This window comes from Aquarana catesbeiana, linkage group LG06 (genome assembly GCF_042186555.1).
Source record: "Aquarana catesbeiana isolate 2022-GZ linkage group LG06, ASM4218655v1, whole genome shotgun sequence".
NCBI lineage: Eukaryota > Metazoa > Chordata > Amphibia > Anura > Ranidae > Aquarana > Aquarana catesbeiana.
The window spans coordinates 309,731,070-309,747,216 of NC_133329.1; the positions used below are offsets into that span (position 1 = coordinate 309,731,070).

At 40.7% G+C, this 16,147-nt stretch overlaps 1 protein-coding gene across 1 annotated transcript in view; it reads left to right on the forward strand.

The window, feature by feature from the left end:
• The window catches only part of COL6A3 (collagen type VI alpha 3 chain), a 165,410-nt gene that overhangs the window by 27,945 nt on the left and 121,318 nt on the right, over nt 1-16,147 (forward strand). The window lies entirely within an intron of this gene.

Sequence of the window (16,147 nt, forward strand, 5' to 3'; positions counted from 1 at the left end):
TCTTCTGTTTCCGACACTGCTTTAAATGAGGGAGGAAATGGAATATGTAGTAAACTTGCATGACTTTATTCCTCCCTGCTAGCTGGAAGAGGATTCATTTTCTGCACTTTTTTTTTTGTTATGTGCCACCTTTCTGTCAGTAGCAAGAGGTTTGATTTGCAACCCCTTTTTTGCTTATTTCCCTTTCCACTGGCAAAAGCTGTGGGCAGTAAAGGGAGTAATAGTGGGCAGAAACTTTATTACTGAACTGGATAAACAACTATTCATCATGCTCATTAATATTTACCACCAGATACTTTAGCGAAGGCTGGAGGAACTATTACGTTCTTTTTTTCCACCCATCGTAAACCAGCACCCACATCCCTCAGACACAATATCACCTACCTTGCCCTAACGCCTGAAAAAAGGTAGTCATAGGGTCAGAGTAGGTTTTAGGGAGGAGAGGCTATGCATCACATTTCTACATTTTTTCCTCCTTGAATAGAGCTAAAGACAACCTTTTTTTTTTGTTCTATTTACAGCACCAAAAGGCTTTAGAAGATACTATCTAAATTAGCACCTCAATTAAACCGTATTATATTAGTTCTACTGGCACAGTGACAGCATACAGTTTCATTTGATAACATCAGCATTTTAACAACAGCACAAACAAGAGTTATATTTGACAATCCAATATAAGATTACTTGAAAAATCTCCTTTCATGTTGTGAGTGCTGCCTGTCTGCTGGCCCTCTCTTTCCTTTTCCACAACTTCCTGTATTTCCAGCATTCCCAGCATGCATTGAAGCATCTCTATTGTTTGCGTTCAATTTCTATGGACTACATATCCCACGGTACCTTGCTGCAGCATCTCTGTTGTTTGCGTTCAATTTCTATGGACTACATATCCCACGGTACCTTGTTGCATTCAAACAGTGATTCCTGTACTGAATTCACCTCCTGAAACTCCTCCTCTCATCACCTTTGTAGTTTAGATCGAACATTGGCTCCTGCTGCTGTCAGATAAATCCTGTGATGAGGGGGTGGGAACCGAGCCATGCTATGTGTTTATGGACGCAGGGAGCACGGCTCGGGATCAAGCCTGTAGCAACTTCCTATAGGGGCATAAAGGGAAGAGGAGGAGCTAGGAGTGCTGACAGGGAACCCAGAAGAGGAGGAGCAGAGCACAGTATAACATGTTTGTTATTTATAAAAATTAGGACATTGAAATCACTTTAAGTAAATGTGTGGGTACCTTCATGAAGTAAGTTTACAAACCTCAGGATCATTGGGAATAATAGAAGTAGGCTGGAAAAAACTGAAATACAATCTGGAAATGAAATATTTTTTTCATTTTGACCATAGACAGGCTTTAAGTAGCTACAATTTAACACACAGGTGGGAAACACAACAGCACAGCACAGCAGCCTCCGCCCGCTACCTTTTTTTCTCTGCAGGTATCCAAGGCAACAAGGGAAAACATCCTCCTCAGTCCCGCGAGCGGTGCGCCTTTGTAATAGCACATGCACGGCCAGTCTCCATGACAATAAGAGTAAACATCTCCCCCCCCCGCTCTGTCTCCGCCTTCACCCCTGCCTCCGCTCTGTCTCCGCCTTCACCCCTGCCTCCGCTCTGTCTCCACCCCTGCCTCAGCTCTGCATCCGCCGTCGATCTGTCTCCGCCTCCGATGCTGCTCTGTCCCTGCCTCCTCCGCCTCTCTGTCTCCGCCTTCGCTCTCTCGCCTCCCTAGTCCACCCAGCGAGCAATTGCTGACAGCTCTGTTTTTTTTTCCATCCAGCGGGCTGTGTCCTGAGGGCGGGCTGTTTAAACACTTGTGTTGTTGTTGGAGAGGCAGTGTTGTGCTGCTTATTTAGTACTGATACTGAATACAGAGATCCGCCCTAGAGGGAGGTACTAACTTATAGCCCAATACAAAGGGAGGGATACGCCTATACGGGGAGGTACCAGAGCTGGGCCAGGCAGCAAGGTAGGAGAGAGTGCAGATGTGAGGAAACTTGGGGGGGGGGCCATGTGGAGGCAGATGTGTGCAGAGGTGGGGGGATGGGAGGAGAGTGATGGGTGCAGAGGTCAGAACCAAGGAGGAGGGGTGGAAATGAGATGTTGTACACTGCATAGTACACTCCTGACCCCTCCACTCTGTACGTAGCAAAATCCTGACCCCTGCACTCTACGTAGAGCAATCCTGACCTCTGTACGTAGTGCAATCCTGACCCCTGCACTCTACGAAGCGCAATTCTGACCCCTGCACTCTGTACATAGCGCAATCCTGACCCCTGCACTCTGTACATAGCACAATCCTGACCCCTGCACTCTGTATATAGTGCAATCCTGACCCCTGCACTCTGTATGTAGTGCAATCCTGACCCCTGCACTCTGTACATAGCGCAATCCTGACCCCTGCACTCTGTACATAGTGCAATCCTGACCCCTGCACTCTGTACATAGCGCAATCCTGACCCCTGCCCTACAGATACAACCGGCCCTTTGAGGGCAACCATCCTGCCGATGTGGCCCCCGATTAATTTGAGTATGACACCCCTGATTTAGCAGGTATATTTATCGGTTTTTGTATTTCTGTTAAGCTTTTTTGGGCCAGCTGGGCAGTCAAATTAATTTCTTATCCACAATAATAGCTCTTAAAGATTTGGAGATCGCACATGACTGACTCAATCAGTCATAGGTCAATGGGTAGGTGATGATGGGGGCCAGTTGGAAGAGAGCTCTTCCAATGATTTCTGCCCAATTTAAAAAAAAAGGCGATGAGCCCTCTTTGGGGGCGTGGGCTGTTACCTCTGGGTACGCCTCAAGGTCGTTTCCACATGTATTTGTAAAGTCCTCTCCTTAACAGCCTCCTGTCCTTGATATCGTCTCTAACTCTAAAGCCACAACTGATATCCATCGCTCGACTGGAATTAGCCATGAGTTAACTCCCTCACCCATTCTCAAGTCACCAAAGACATCTATCCCACCTATATACCAGGCTCCTCCCCTTACCCCATGCCACCCTAAGGAATCGGTTCAGAGGTCCCCTCCTAATAGCCCTGAGGAAGGGGCAGACTTTGTTCCCTTGAAACACGTTGGCTTGATCACTTGTTGCTATTTTCAATAGTTGATTACAAAAACCACACACACACCCACACACACACGCACTTCCTGCTGTCATGGTCAGCTTTTCCACTCCTTCTTGCTTCCTGCACATTCCTGTTGGCCAGTAAGACTGCCCATAATAATGGTGGGCCAAATGAGTGTGTGTGTGTGTGTGGGGGGGGCATGACAGGAAAGTGTGGAGGGATGGCTCTACTCATATAGAGCACATATAGATGCCAACACTTTATACCTATACTGTAGCAGTTTTGAGCTTTTCCCTATTATTATTATTATTATTATTATACAGGATTTATATAGCGCCGACAGTTTACGCAGCGCTTTACAACATTAGGGCAGACAGTACAAGTACAATACAATTCAATACAGAAGGAATCGGAGGGCCCTGCTCATTAGAGCTTATAAATTATGTATACAAAATGCACACATACTAATAAACTACTGCTCAGAAATGGTTAAAATATTTTAATTCTATTCTTAAGGCAAAAAAATGGCTGAGATGAAAATGTGCCCAAAAGGAGCAATTGGGAGAGCTGAGATGTGAGGCCAGTGGAATAATAATAATAAAAAGCAGCTGTGCTAGAATAGCAGACCTTCTCCCAGCCATGGAGAAGAAATGGTCCTACAGCCCAGACCCATACTGACACATGTGCAATGAATCAGGCGTACTGTGGAGCAGCTGGCTTCAGTTAGTACATCCCTTGTCCCTTTGAATTTGACATTCTTCTGATCTTCTCATCTGCTTAGCACATTATTCTCATCCCTAAAGTTGATGTACTATATTGAAAATAGTAAAAAATAGACAAAGCATGAACTCTGCACCTACAGAACAGGGAGCACATGTGACTGGGATTTTAGGATCAAAAAACATAGAAAATATTGAGATCCATTTTGCTAATGATTTGCTGCATCTGTTGCCCTAATAGTCATTTTTGATTGTTAGCCAAAAGCCCAGAGTCTAGCACTTTTCAATTGCGAAAGGATGCAACAGTTGATGCAGTCTATGTATGGGTGGCAAATTGACTATTGAACTTAACTTATGGAATGCAAATGTCTCACCGAATTACGATAATATGAGTTCATGCCCATATTTGTTTGCCATGGGAATTTTCAATATAAGTATTTTAAATAGATATGTAGGTAACACTCATTTTACCTGTTCAATGAGGGTTCAGGTGAAGTTACAAATATTTGCTGTACATTCAACTCAGAAATATCAAATTTTTACCCTAAGTTAAAACAAACTAGTCACAACTCAAAGCAATTACAACACACAACAGAGATTATGATGGAAAATGTGTAAACAGTAGTTACCTTCTGTAATAGACAAATTAACTCCTGTAGTTTCTTGTAGGGCAGAGTAACACCTTTGAGGTTCCAATGGGCATGCTTTTTAGTTGTGTTTTACATTTCTTATCATTTAAGTTCATGTAGTATTAATGAACTGCTTGGTAGCTGCTAGAAGCAAGGTTTTTTTTTTAAAGCATCACATCTAAAATACACTGATGTGATTGGGCCCTTACTCCAAGTTAAATGGATGGTCTAAAAGGTCAGTAAGGAAGCTAGAGAAATGGGAAAGGCAGAGCAAAACTTGACTTTTACTGAAAAAGATAAGTTGTGCATATTATTTAGCATTCTATATCTCTGGATCTAGTGATCATTTTGACATGGGGAGTTTTCTAATCGCATTCCCTGCTTCTGCATTTTTGATCTTGGCTATTAGGAGTTCAATGCTTCCAGAAGACCTTTGGCCAAAACAATGAACTTTGGTTTTAGTGGGTAATGATGGGGTAGGTTGAGTGTAAAATTGTGCTTTCTTTTGTATCCCCACTGAGTTTTGTATGCTCACTTTACTTATATTCAGTAATAAACATGCAATGTGGACATATATTTATCAGTACTATTTTTTGGTATTGAATGCACTCACTGGAAGACAAAGGGGTTGATTTACTAAAACCGGAGAGTGCAAAAACAGGTGCAGCTCTGCACAGAAACCAATTAGCTTCCAGTTTTTTTTGGGCCAAAACTTACTTAAACAAGCTTACGTTAGAAGCTGATTGGCTACCATGCACAACTGCACCAGATTTTGCACTCTCCATTTTTAGTAAATCATCCCCAAAGTATTGCTGTACAATGTTTTTGGCCTGTAGAAGGAAATTAAACCTGGCACAGACAACATCCTGCTAATATGTTGTGCTAACCTGCAGGGAATAGATTAGGAAAAAATCCAGCACAAGCTGTACTGCACAGCATTTCATCTCACAGTAAAAAGAAATACAAAATGTACATGATCATACTTTGATGTCTATTGCCTTTTTTGCTTAAGCTTATCAAAAGGCAAAACTTATTTTTAGTCTTAGAGTTGGGAAGAGTTAGAACTCCTGCCAGGTTTTTATTGTTGTCTGTGTTCTCGCTAGGGAGATGAACTCTCTCTAGTTTCCTGTTGACCATTGTCACTAGGACTGAAAAAGAATGGAAAAGCAGAGACAAACATTCATAGGGCGCCCTTTTTTCCATCAAAAACTGTCTAAGAGGGTTTTTCACACACTTTGAAGAGGTTCCCTAATGTGTCTACAGTAAAGGATGTGAAACGAAAGCCCCCATTGGGACACAGATGGCAAAAAATAAAAAATAAATTAACCACCTCAATACAGGGCATTTTCACCCCCTTCCTGCCCAATCCAATTTTGAGTTTTCAGCGCTGTCACAATTTGAATGACAATTGTGCGGTCATACAACACTGTACCCAAATGAAATTTTTATCATTTTTTCCCCCCACAAATAGAGCTTTCTTTTGGTGGTATTTGATCATCTCTGCATTTTTTGTTTTTTTTTTTTGCGCTATAAACAAAAGAAGAGCGACAAGTTTAAAAAAAAAAACACAATATTTTGTATTTTTTACTATAATAAATATCCCAATTTTTTAAAAAAAAAAACAAATTTTTTCCTCAGTTTAGGCCGATATGTATTCTTCTACATATTTTTGGTAAAAAAAAAGCATATACTGATTGGTTTGCGCAAAAGTTATAGTGTCTACAAAATAGGGGATAGTTTTATGGCATTTTTGTTATTTTTTTTTTTTTACTAGTAATGGCGGCAATCTGCATTTTTTATCATGACTGCGACATTGCGGCAGACATATCGGACACTTTTGACACCATTTTGGGACCATTTACATTTATACAGCGATCAGTGCTATACAAATGCATTAATTACTGTATAAATGTCACTGGCAGGGAAGGGGTTAACACCAGGGGGCGATCAAGGGGTTAATTGTGTTACCTAGGGAGTGATTCTAACTGTAGGGGGTGGGGACTCCCAAGGGATGGAGACCGATCAGTGTTCCTCTGTACTGGGAACACATGATCGGTCTCCTCTCACCTGACAGGACGTGGATCTGTGTGTTTACACACACAGATCCACGGTCCTGCTCTATTAACGGGCAATCGCGGGTGTCTGGCGGACATCACGGGCGCCGGGCGCGAGCATTGGCTCCTGAGCCAGCGGCGCGCACGCCCCACAGACGGCCGGGAAGCCCAGGACGTCATATGACACCCGCCCAGGATGGGAGATCCCTGCTGCGGATGTCATATGATAATGGGCAGGATGGGAAGTGGTTAACCATGCTCTACTACTCTATCCAAATTTAGAAAGTCTTTGACCTAACACCATAGGCGTGCGCACAGGGTGTGCCAGGTGTGCCTGGGCACACCCTAATCACCCTGTGCAATGCAGATTCCCCCTGCTTAACCCCCATGGCAGCTGAGGCTACAGAGAACGGGACTGGGAAATCTCTGTCCTCAGTCCCTTTCTCTGCTATTTCACCAATGCCCCTCAATGGGGCTCCTAACACATTGTAAAAAAAAATAAATAATATTTTTTGTTTTTATTATTTTATTTTGTTGTTATTTTTTTACATTTTTTTTTAAATAATTATTTCATAATTTTTTTTAATGAAAAAAATATTTTACAAAATTGTAAAAAATAACAAAATAAAATAATAAAAACAAAAAACTGACACCAACACCATCCACTGCTCTACTGTGCATGTGCATTGAACTTTGGGGTGCACACCCTAATGCAATAGGCTGCGCACACCTATGCCTAACACACACTTGCTGTCTTAGTGTCAGATAGTTCCTTGTTAATGCCAGTGACATTTTTAACACCAAGGGCTAATTTTTTCAGACTGTCAACTTCAAACATCCAGTCACCTGCAGATTAATTTTTCTGTTTTACAGCAGAACTAAATCCATCCATTTAACAGTTTAAAGAAAAAAACAGGCATGACGGGAATGCTTACTGTCACATTTGCTTGTGTTCTCAACCAAAATGTCAAACCATCAAATGGCTTGTGTTATAACAGCTCACATGTGCAGCACCATGGCAGTTACAGATCAAACAGAGATGGCATCTTCCTTGGCTGTAAAGGATTGGCGGATTTAGTTCTGCTAAACTGACCCAAACAGAAGTTCACCAAGGGACCTAATGTACATAGCACTTTGTCCCATTCAAATCTGTTCAGTGGTTTTAAAAATATATATTTCATTTCTATCTGTGCTGGCTATAGCTCCACCTCAGGCTGAAACCCAGATTAAGAGCACTTATATGGGGGAGTTACAGCCAGCAAATAAGTCACCTGCCCTTCTTCATTCTGCAGTCCCCTAATCTTGCAATCCTGGGCCTCCTATGCTCTCCTCTACCAAATTACTTATATAGAAAATATTTAATTGTAAAATAACTGATAGATGAGACTTAGTCCAGACTGAGCCGCCAGCTATTCAGGGGAGAGAGACTACAGTATTAGCTGATGGCTTCTGTTGCCGTGAATGTTGGTACATTGAAGAGGAGATCCTTCATGCTCAAAAACACAAGCCCACAACAACACATGCCATCTGCTACACTAGTCTCTCTTGGATACCTAAGCTCAGACCCACTCACCAGCTACTCAGGAGAGAGAGACTAGAGTAGTAGCTGGTGGAATGTGTTGTTGTGGACTAGTGTTTTTGTGAATCACATCATTCATAGCAACACGAGCTGACAGTTACTACTCCAGTCTCTCTCACCTGAATAGCTGGTGGCTGGAAATGGTGTGTGGGCTCAGTAGCTCTTTTTCACTACAAAGAAAGTGGCAGAGGGAAACAGTCGGGGTACAGGGCTGCAATATTACATGGCAGAGTTGCTGATGTTCCATCTACAGCTTTCAGGGAAAGTGGGAGCAAGAGTTGTGCAGGCTTTGTGTTCACTGTCTGTCACATCTCCTTTTTCTCCCATGTTATAATACTCATCTTCTTGTGAGCAGCGTGGTCGGAAAGTGGTAGCGGGCTAACCGACCATGCTGCCTAGCAACTACTGCATTTCAACAGGTCCATGCGCTATGTGCCCTGGGGGATTTAACAAACAATTTCTGACAATACATTTTCTATAAAGCCGATGTTTAAAGTGATTGTAAGGGTTTGTTTTTTTGTTTTTTTTAAAATAACAAACATATCATACTTACCTCCACTGTGCAGCTCATTTTGCACAGAGTGGCCCCGAACCTCCTCTTCTGGGGTCCCCCAGCAGCTGTCGCGGCTCCTCCCCACATTAGATAACGCCCTAGGAGAAGCGCTCTTCCGAGGGGGTTGCCTTGCGGGCGCGCTCCCCAGTCCAGCATTCGGCGTCCGTAGCCGCCGAATGTATGACTCGGCTCTGCCCCCCCCCCGTCGCCCCACCATTGGATTTGATTGACAGCAGTGGAAGCCAATGGCTGCTCTGCTATCAATCTATCCAATCAAGAGCCGAGAACCCCGGGCAGAGAGGCGGAGTGTCCCCACCGGTCAAGTTCCAGGGCTCAGGTAAGTAAAACGGGGGGCTGGGGGGCCAGTCACTGCCAGGTGTTTTTTCACCTTAATGCATAGGATGCATTAAGGTGAAAAAACAGTAAGGTTTACAACCCCTTTAATTTGCTTATATTTTACCTTCCTCTCCCCACATCAACAATTAGTTACATTTTTAAATAAAACTTTTTGCATTTTTATTACATTCTTTATTTTAGGCCTAGTGATGTCAGTGGGTAGCACATGTTGCAAAAAAACAACACATCCAAATCTCTTACTTTCTATTTGTTGCTTTATTAAGTTAAACCCAGGCCCACACCTTTCTTGTTTGAGTTTGGATAGCCTTGGGATGAGTAAATACATCATACTGAAAAAAAAAAGTATTTTGTTGCAGTTAAAGAAATGTTCTATACCTTCCTGTCTTGACAGGAAGATAGAGAAATTCTATTTAGTGGGGACACAAATTGCAAGTAAAAAACTGACAGAGATTATATTCCTTTCTCACTCTGTCCAAAACTATAAAAAATGTCTGGAGCTGGGCCTTTCTGAGTTGTATTGATCTGCTAGCAGGGATATGCAATTAGCGGACCTCCTCTTTGTGTCTTGCTTGTGGCTGTCAGGATCTTGCAATGCCTCATGGGACTTGTAGTTCTGCAACATCTGGAGGTCAGCTAATTGCATATCCCGGTGCTATGGCTTGTAAGGCAGCAGCATATAATGAAAGCTGTGCTTGTATCTGTCATTTTTTCTGTATAAATAGTTTAGCTTCAGCCCAAATACTTTAAATTTACTGCTGATAGTGGAAAGTAGGAGAAGTTAGTGGTTGTTTATACTCAGAGAGATTCTGAGGAGCACTGTGGTGAGAAAGATGAATATGTGCCTTTATTACTCGTCATTTCCAAAGAACTTTTTCTTCATGTCCTCACAACTTCTAAGAGCTCATCACAGCCAGCGTATTTACTAATCAGTGGAGTGGATTAGCATCACAAATTTCCAAAACACACACAATGTGAATTTATGGTTTTTATTTTATGCATGGATTTTGTAGTCTTTTAAGGTCTTAAATCTAGCTTACTAGCCTTATGTCTAATTTAGTACTTGCTCACAAAGTATAAACATCTCTGCATCCAACTAACTCCTTGGCAGAGCTCAGCGGCTCTTAAAGCCGAACTCTTGTCAGATATAAAATACACAAATGAATGCAGTTCTGTATTCATGAACACATCAGTGAATGTATTTTTTATTGACAAGCAGTGTAATTACCTGAATTTGACCTGTTACCAGCCTCTTGCAGTCCCTGTACAACCGAGCTCAGAGTGGGAGATAGAGAAGCAGTACAAAGAGCCAATCAGTTGTGCAAGGAGCTATCTTACAGGAGGAGAGAGCAGAGTGACAAAGAGATAAGCTCCTTCCTGTGCTGCTTCTCCTTCACTGTCCAGTCAGAGGCTTGAGTTGTGTCCATGGCAGCCTGGTCTAAGAGGAAGTTGGTTAAATTGTCAGTCCAAAAGTCTAATAGAAATTAAACATCAAATGGAAAGCGAAAAGAAAGACATCGCCAGATTCAAGGTGAGTATTGTAGCAAACATTGACTTTTTTTTTTTAAGTTATTTTTATTATAATTTCAGTATGCATACAAAAACAATACAGAACCTATTGGGCATACCCAGGCTCAGTCACTACAACTACAAAACTAAGAGAAGAGAAAAAAAAAAAAAAAAGAACAACAATTATATATAAAGATATATATAATAGTAACTAAACCACTGTATGCCCTGTGCAGAATATCCAAAGCAAACCTCCAATTTTACATATACCCAACACCGCTTACTTTAGTTATTTATGAAATAAAGTGTACATTACAAACTGACTTTTATTTAAATTTTTACTGAGCTGTTTTCTTTTTTTTTTAAATTGTAGTTTAGTTTTAGGTGCTATTGATTCACCATTTACCTCAATTTCAGCTTTTCATATATAATGTAAAAATATGTGTTCTTCATAATGTTTTTTTTATATAATAAATGGTGGAACATAATTGTCTGGAGTCAAACATTCCATATGCAATAAATTTCAAATATAAATTCTCTTTTTTCCTGCCACTTTCATACTTTACAAGGACATTCCTGGGCAGACAGTGAACATGTGCTATTAGTGACACATTCCAGCCATTAATTTCTCTTTCCAGGCCCTGTAAATTAGAGGTCCATTTGGAAAAGAGTGTTCTATTGGCCCTATACCATGAAAGCATTTCTAATTTGAGAAGTGTGAATGGTTTGTGCCGGCATGACTGGGCTGAGGTAATGTCACTGTCTGGCACAGGGATCAGGAACAAGGCGAAGTGACTGTGTAAAGACGTGGCACTTGTGGAAGGATAGATTTACTACTGCTTTTGCTTAGTGTAAACGTTTGTACACATCCATGTCAGAGACACCAAGAATAATCAATTGAGTTGGACTAAATGCAGATTGAATGTAAAGTCAAGATATGAATTTATTTTTATGCCTATATTAGAATATGGCTGAAATCATTTACAAAATTTGTCTGTAAAGCTAGCAACTTAGGGGTGCAGCATATGTTTCAAGAGGATCGAGAGGTGTTGAAAATTGCTTTTTGTGTCCTTGTTGGGAGAATTTTGCTCACTTTAGCTCACAGTGGTCACCAAGAAAGAAGGGGAAATCTCTCCAACAGGGACACAGAAAGTAATAAAAACACATTTTAGTACAGTGCAGAACCACTGTCAATTTTACTTTTGTATAAAATCCAAATGAGGAGATACTCCTAAGGCCGTGTACACACGGACGGACTTTTTGACTGGACTGGTCCGACGGACTTTCCAACGGACTTTTGACGGACTTCTGACGGACTTTTGAATGAACGAACTTGCCTACACACGATCACACCAAAGTCCGACGGATTTGTATGTAATGACGTACGACCGGACTAAAATAAGGAAGTTGATTGCCAGTAGCCAATAGCTGCCCTAGCGTGGGTTTTCGTCCGTCGGACTAGCATACAGACAAGTGGATTTTTTGACCGGACTCGAGTGCGTCGGAAAGATTTGAATCATGTTTCAAATCTAAAGTCTGTCAGATTTTCAACTGGAAATGTCCGCTGAAGGTCTGATGAAGCCCACACACGATCGGATTGTCTACTGGACTCGGTCCGTCCGACCAGTCCCATCGAAAAGTCCACTCGTGTGTACGCTGCATAAGTCTTGTCCCAAAGGGGAAGCAGGTAACAATGAAAATCCAATAAAGGCTACCAAAAATTACAGGCTGCAGGGATCTGTATTTCAACTTCATTGTGTTGCTGCTACTGCAGCTTACTATAACTGCAATTGTGCTTACGTGCACTTGCACGGGTGCTTTTTAGGCAATACTTTGCATTCCCTATATTAATGCAAAGCGTTCTTTGATTGTATGAGGTGGAGAGGTGAAGATGTAAAAATATACTATGCCTGGAATGTATTTTAATACATTATTAATATTATTATTATTATACAGCATTTATATAGCGCCAACAGGTTGCGCAGCATGGGGGCAGACAGTATGGTTACAATACAATTCAATACAGGAGGAATCAGATGCCATGGATTTCCAGAGCACTATTTTTTAGCTAGAAATACAGCACAGTAGAACAGTGTGCTTTACTGGTACCTTTGTCTGATTGAAATCTTGGACTTAACCATTTGATAAGTGATCATTCAATGCTCTGATGACTCATTGAGTACAGTAACTAATAGACTAGTAAAGCTGAGAAAGATACAGTGCCAACAATGTAAAAAGAAGACAAGAGCTCCAATTGCTGGTGGGATAAAGACTACATAATATTAGTATGCAGTATTTCAGATCTGATTAGCTAAAAAAAGAAACACATTTTTATATTTTATTTTTATAGTCTTGACCATAATAAAAAAAAGAAATAAAACATATACAAAACCACTTTACATCCCCTTTAAACATATTCAAACTGAGAGATTTAACAGAACAGAAAGAGCTGACACAACAAAACTGAAACAACAAATCAAATACAATAAAACAAAAAAGATCTAACATTCAACAGCCAGAGTAAATGCTCAATAGTAATAAATAGTTGATGACACAAGTTTTAATTTCCAATTCATGGGATATGGCAATTGAAAAGATCTTCCTATTCTTTCAATGTATGAAATGCCCAGATATAAAGCATAAGAGGTTTGTACGTATAATCACTTAAAAAAACACTACCGAGACCAGATTTACCAAAACTGGGGAGTGCAAAATGTGGTGCAGCTCGGTATAGAAACCAATCAGCTTCCAGGTTTTTGTCAATGCTTAATTGAACAAGCTGAAGTTAGAAGCTCATTGGTTATGGTTACCATGCTCGGCTGCACTCTCTAGTTTTAGTAAATTACTATAGTTAACAATAGTGGATATTTTAATAGAAGTCCACGGTGTTCAGTCAAGAGAATTCCTTATCCAACATGGTTTTAAAAAATGACCTAGTAGCAATTAGTTGATAGTTAGTTAGTTAGTTAGTTAGTTAGTTAGTTAGTTAGTTAGTTAGTTACACTCAAATGGACATGCTCTGTAGTGTTGAAGGTGTTTTGCTGCTCATAAGAAATGTCTTTAGCACTACAGAGCAAGTTCTGTTGAATGTGACAGATTATGACCTGGATAAATGTGACCTTTCACATATATGTGAGCATGCTTTGTGTATGTGAGCTTTTGCCTTGGTTCACATTGATGCTACTTTGAAATTGCGCTACTTCACTTCAAGTAGCGCGATTTCAAAGTAGCAACGTCAGTTTGATTTCAGGTGCTACTTGATAGACATCTGTGTGGCTTCATGCACAGATGTCTATTGAAGTCGCACCTGAAATCGGCAAAATCGGTGTTACACCGATTGGAACAGTGCCATTGCCTCCAATAGGCTGCGACTTGTCATGCGTTTTGATCTCTCAAATTGCATGGCAAATCGCTCCAATGTGAACCTAGGCTAAATCATTCTCCTAAATGCTCATGTATATTTTAATCTGTCTAATGTAGTCATGTAAAAGATTAATTAAAAAGCACAATACAGCTCTATCACAAAGTCAGATTAACACATGTTCAGTATTTGTTCAGTCATATGGATGACTGGTCAGACATAGATTTACCATACTGTTTTATGATAATTCAACTTTAAAGGTAGGGTTGGTGACACTGATATTATTTATTGCTATGAGTACTTTTAATATAGACCATATGTTCAAGGAATGGGGCTTCCCGACATGCATATGTTTTCAGCATGTGTTGGATATTAGCATAGCCTCCAAAGATGTATAACTTCTATCTAAACAGACAGACTGTTTAATGCCTACCTACTGAGAAAATATATGGCTAAACTAGCATCAGAAATTGATGTCAGCAATGAATCCTATGCAGGAGCCACCAATTTCACTACGCGGGGTGGATGGACAACAGCAAAGAGGTTTTATGTGTGTATAATTCCTGTTTAGCATTGTTATATGCATTAGGGACAGATGGTCGATATTAGGTTCTCCATGAAAATGCTGTCTTCCTAGTAGACACATTCATAATTATGGTATGTGCATTATATAAGCAGTAGCAAAAAAAGGTCCCTTGCTTGTAAGGGGCTTTATGATTTTAAATCTCTTGTCATTTTATATTTTATTCTTAAGTATTCATGTGTAGCCATTAACTATATCCTTTATTAATGTCATTTAAACAAAACCCAATATACTGTAGTTATCAAAGGTAAGGTAAGAAAGCAAAACTCTGCTCCTAAAAATTACAAACAAACTAGTCAGTGCACCCATTGCAATTCTGCAATGAATTGACAAATTGGCTTTTATTGAGTTGAGTTTAGGGGCTTTGGGAAAAAAAGCCAAAAGCGCAGCAGTGGGCATGAGGCTAAAAATTGTCCAGTCTTTTAGTGTGCAGATCAATATTGGTGTAGTGTTTTTCAAGGTGCAGTATAAGTTACCATGGATATTTTGAATAAACAGTACAAAAATCTAGGGCTGTTACTGATTAAAATTTTCCTGTTCGATTAATCGATTTTTTTTTTATCATGTAATTGACTAATTTTGATTAATTATAACGCACATACAGATCCAACTACTTTTAGCTGATCTCCTTGCGTTGCAACTCTGCATAAGTCAGTGGTAAATGTGGTATACACTATATACAATCACCCAACACTAGTTAGTTGCCACAATCCATGACTTAACTTCACAGTTCACACAAATACGTTTTAAATTCAAACTGTAGCACTGAGGTAAGTAATTTTTTTTTCCACAGTAGTGTGACAATCCCTCCACCTCCGGTCTAACTAATCACTCTCACCTTATGGCATGGACCCCTGTGCAAACAGGTGGTCATGCAAGTGGGTATCAAAAGGGTTAACATGGACCATAAACTTCTCTCACGTCTCCTTAGATCTCAGCAAGGACGCCAGGTCATGGGTAGAAAGAAAAGATATAAGTGCTCACCGCTTAAGTATAAGATTTAATTTTTGTGTTCAAACACAAACTACTCACATAAAGATGATAAAAACACAGCATGTAAAGCCAACAATCGTGTTAGTTCCGTAGGGCAGCAGCAGGTGATGTCATGCGTAGCTCCTTCCCCGTACGCGTTACGTTCAATCAGAACTTCGACGTCACCGGACTCCTCCCCCCTTCCCTTCATTAGCAAACGGAGGCACTTGGGGAAGGTGGGAGGAGTCCGGTGACGTCGATGTCCGTCACCAGAACTCCCTGAAGAACTCCCTGAAGACCCGGAAGCTGGTGGAGAGGTGAGTACCGATCGATCAAAAAAATTAATCGATTAATCGAGGAATTAATCTTTAATTTCCACAGCACTACAAAAATCCAAATTGTATATTTCAGTTTTTGGTGGATGCTGAAGAGGTAAACCACTTAATGATTTATCACATCTCCTCAGGACCCAAGTGGTGAGATATGTGGTCTTAGGTTCCCAGGTGTGCATACCTGATGCTTCCCATATTAGGAAGTCTCATGTTCTCTGTTAGAGTTTTAACTTATTTTAGATCTAAAGAATCGATTTTGAGAAGTGTGAATAATCCAGAGAGGTCTGAACTACCCAAAAAGGCTCATTTAAAGGCTCATTTAAAGGAATTAAAAACAGGAACTCTATTAGTGGGATCTTTCACCTCTTGTAGCCCCAGTAGAAAACAGGAACCACTAGGTAACCCAACCCATCAGAACTCAACTTTATGTG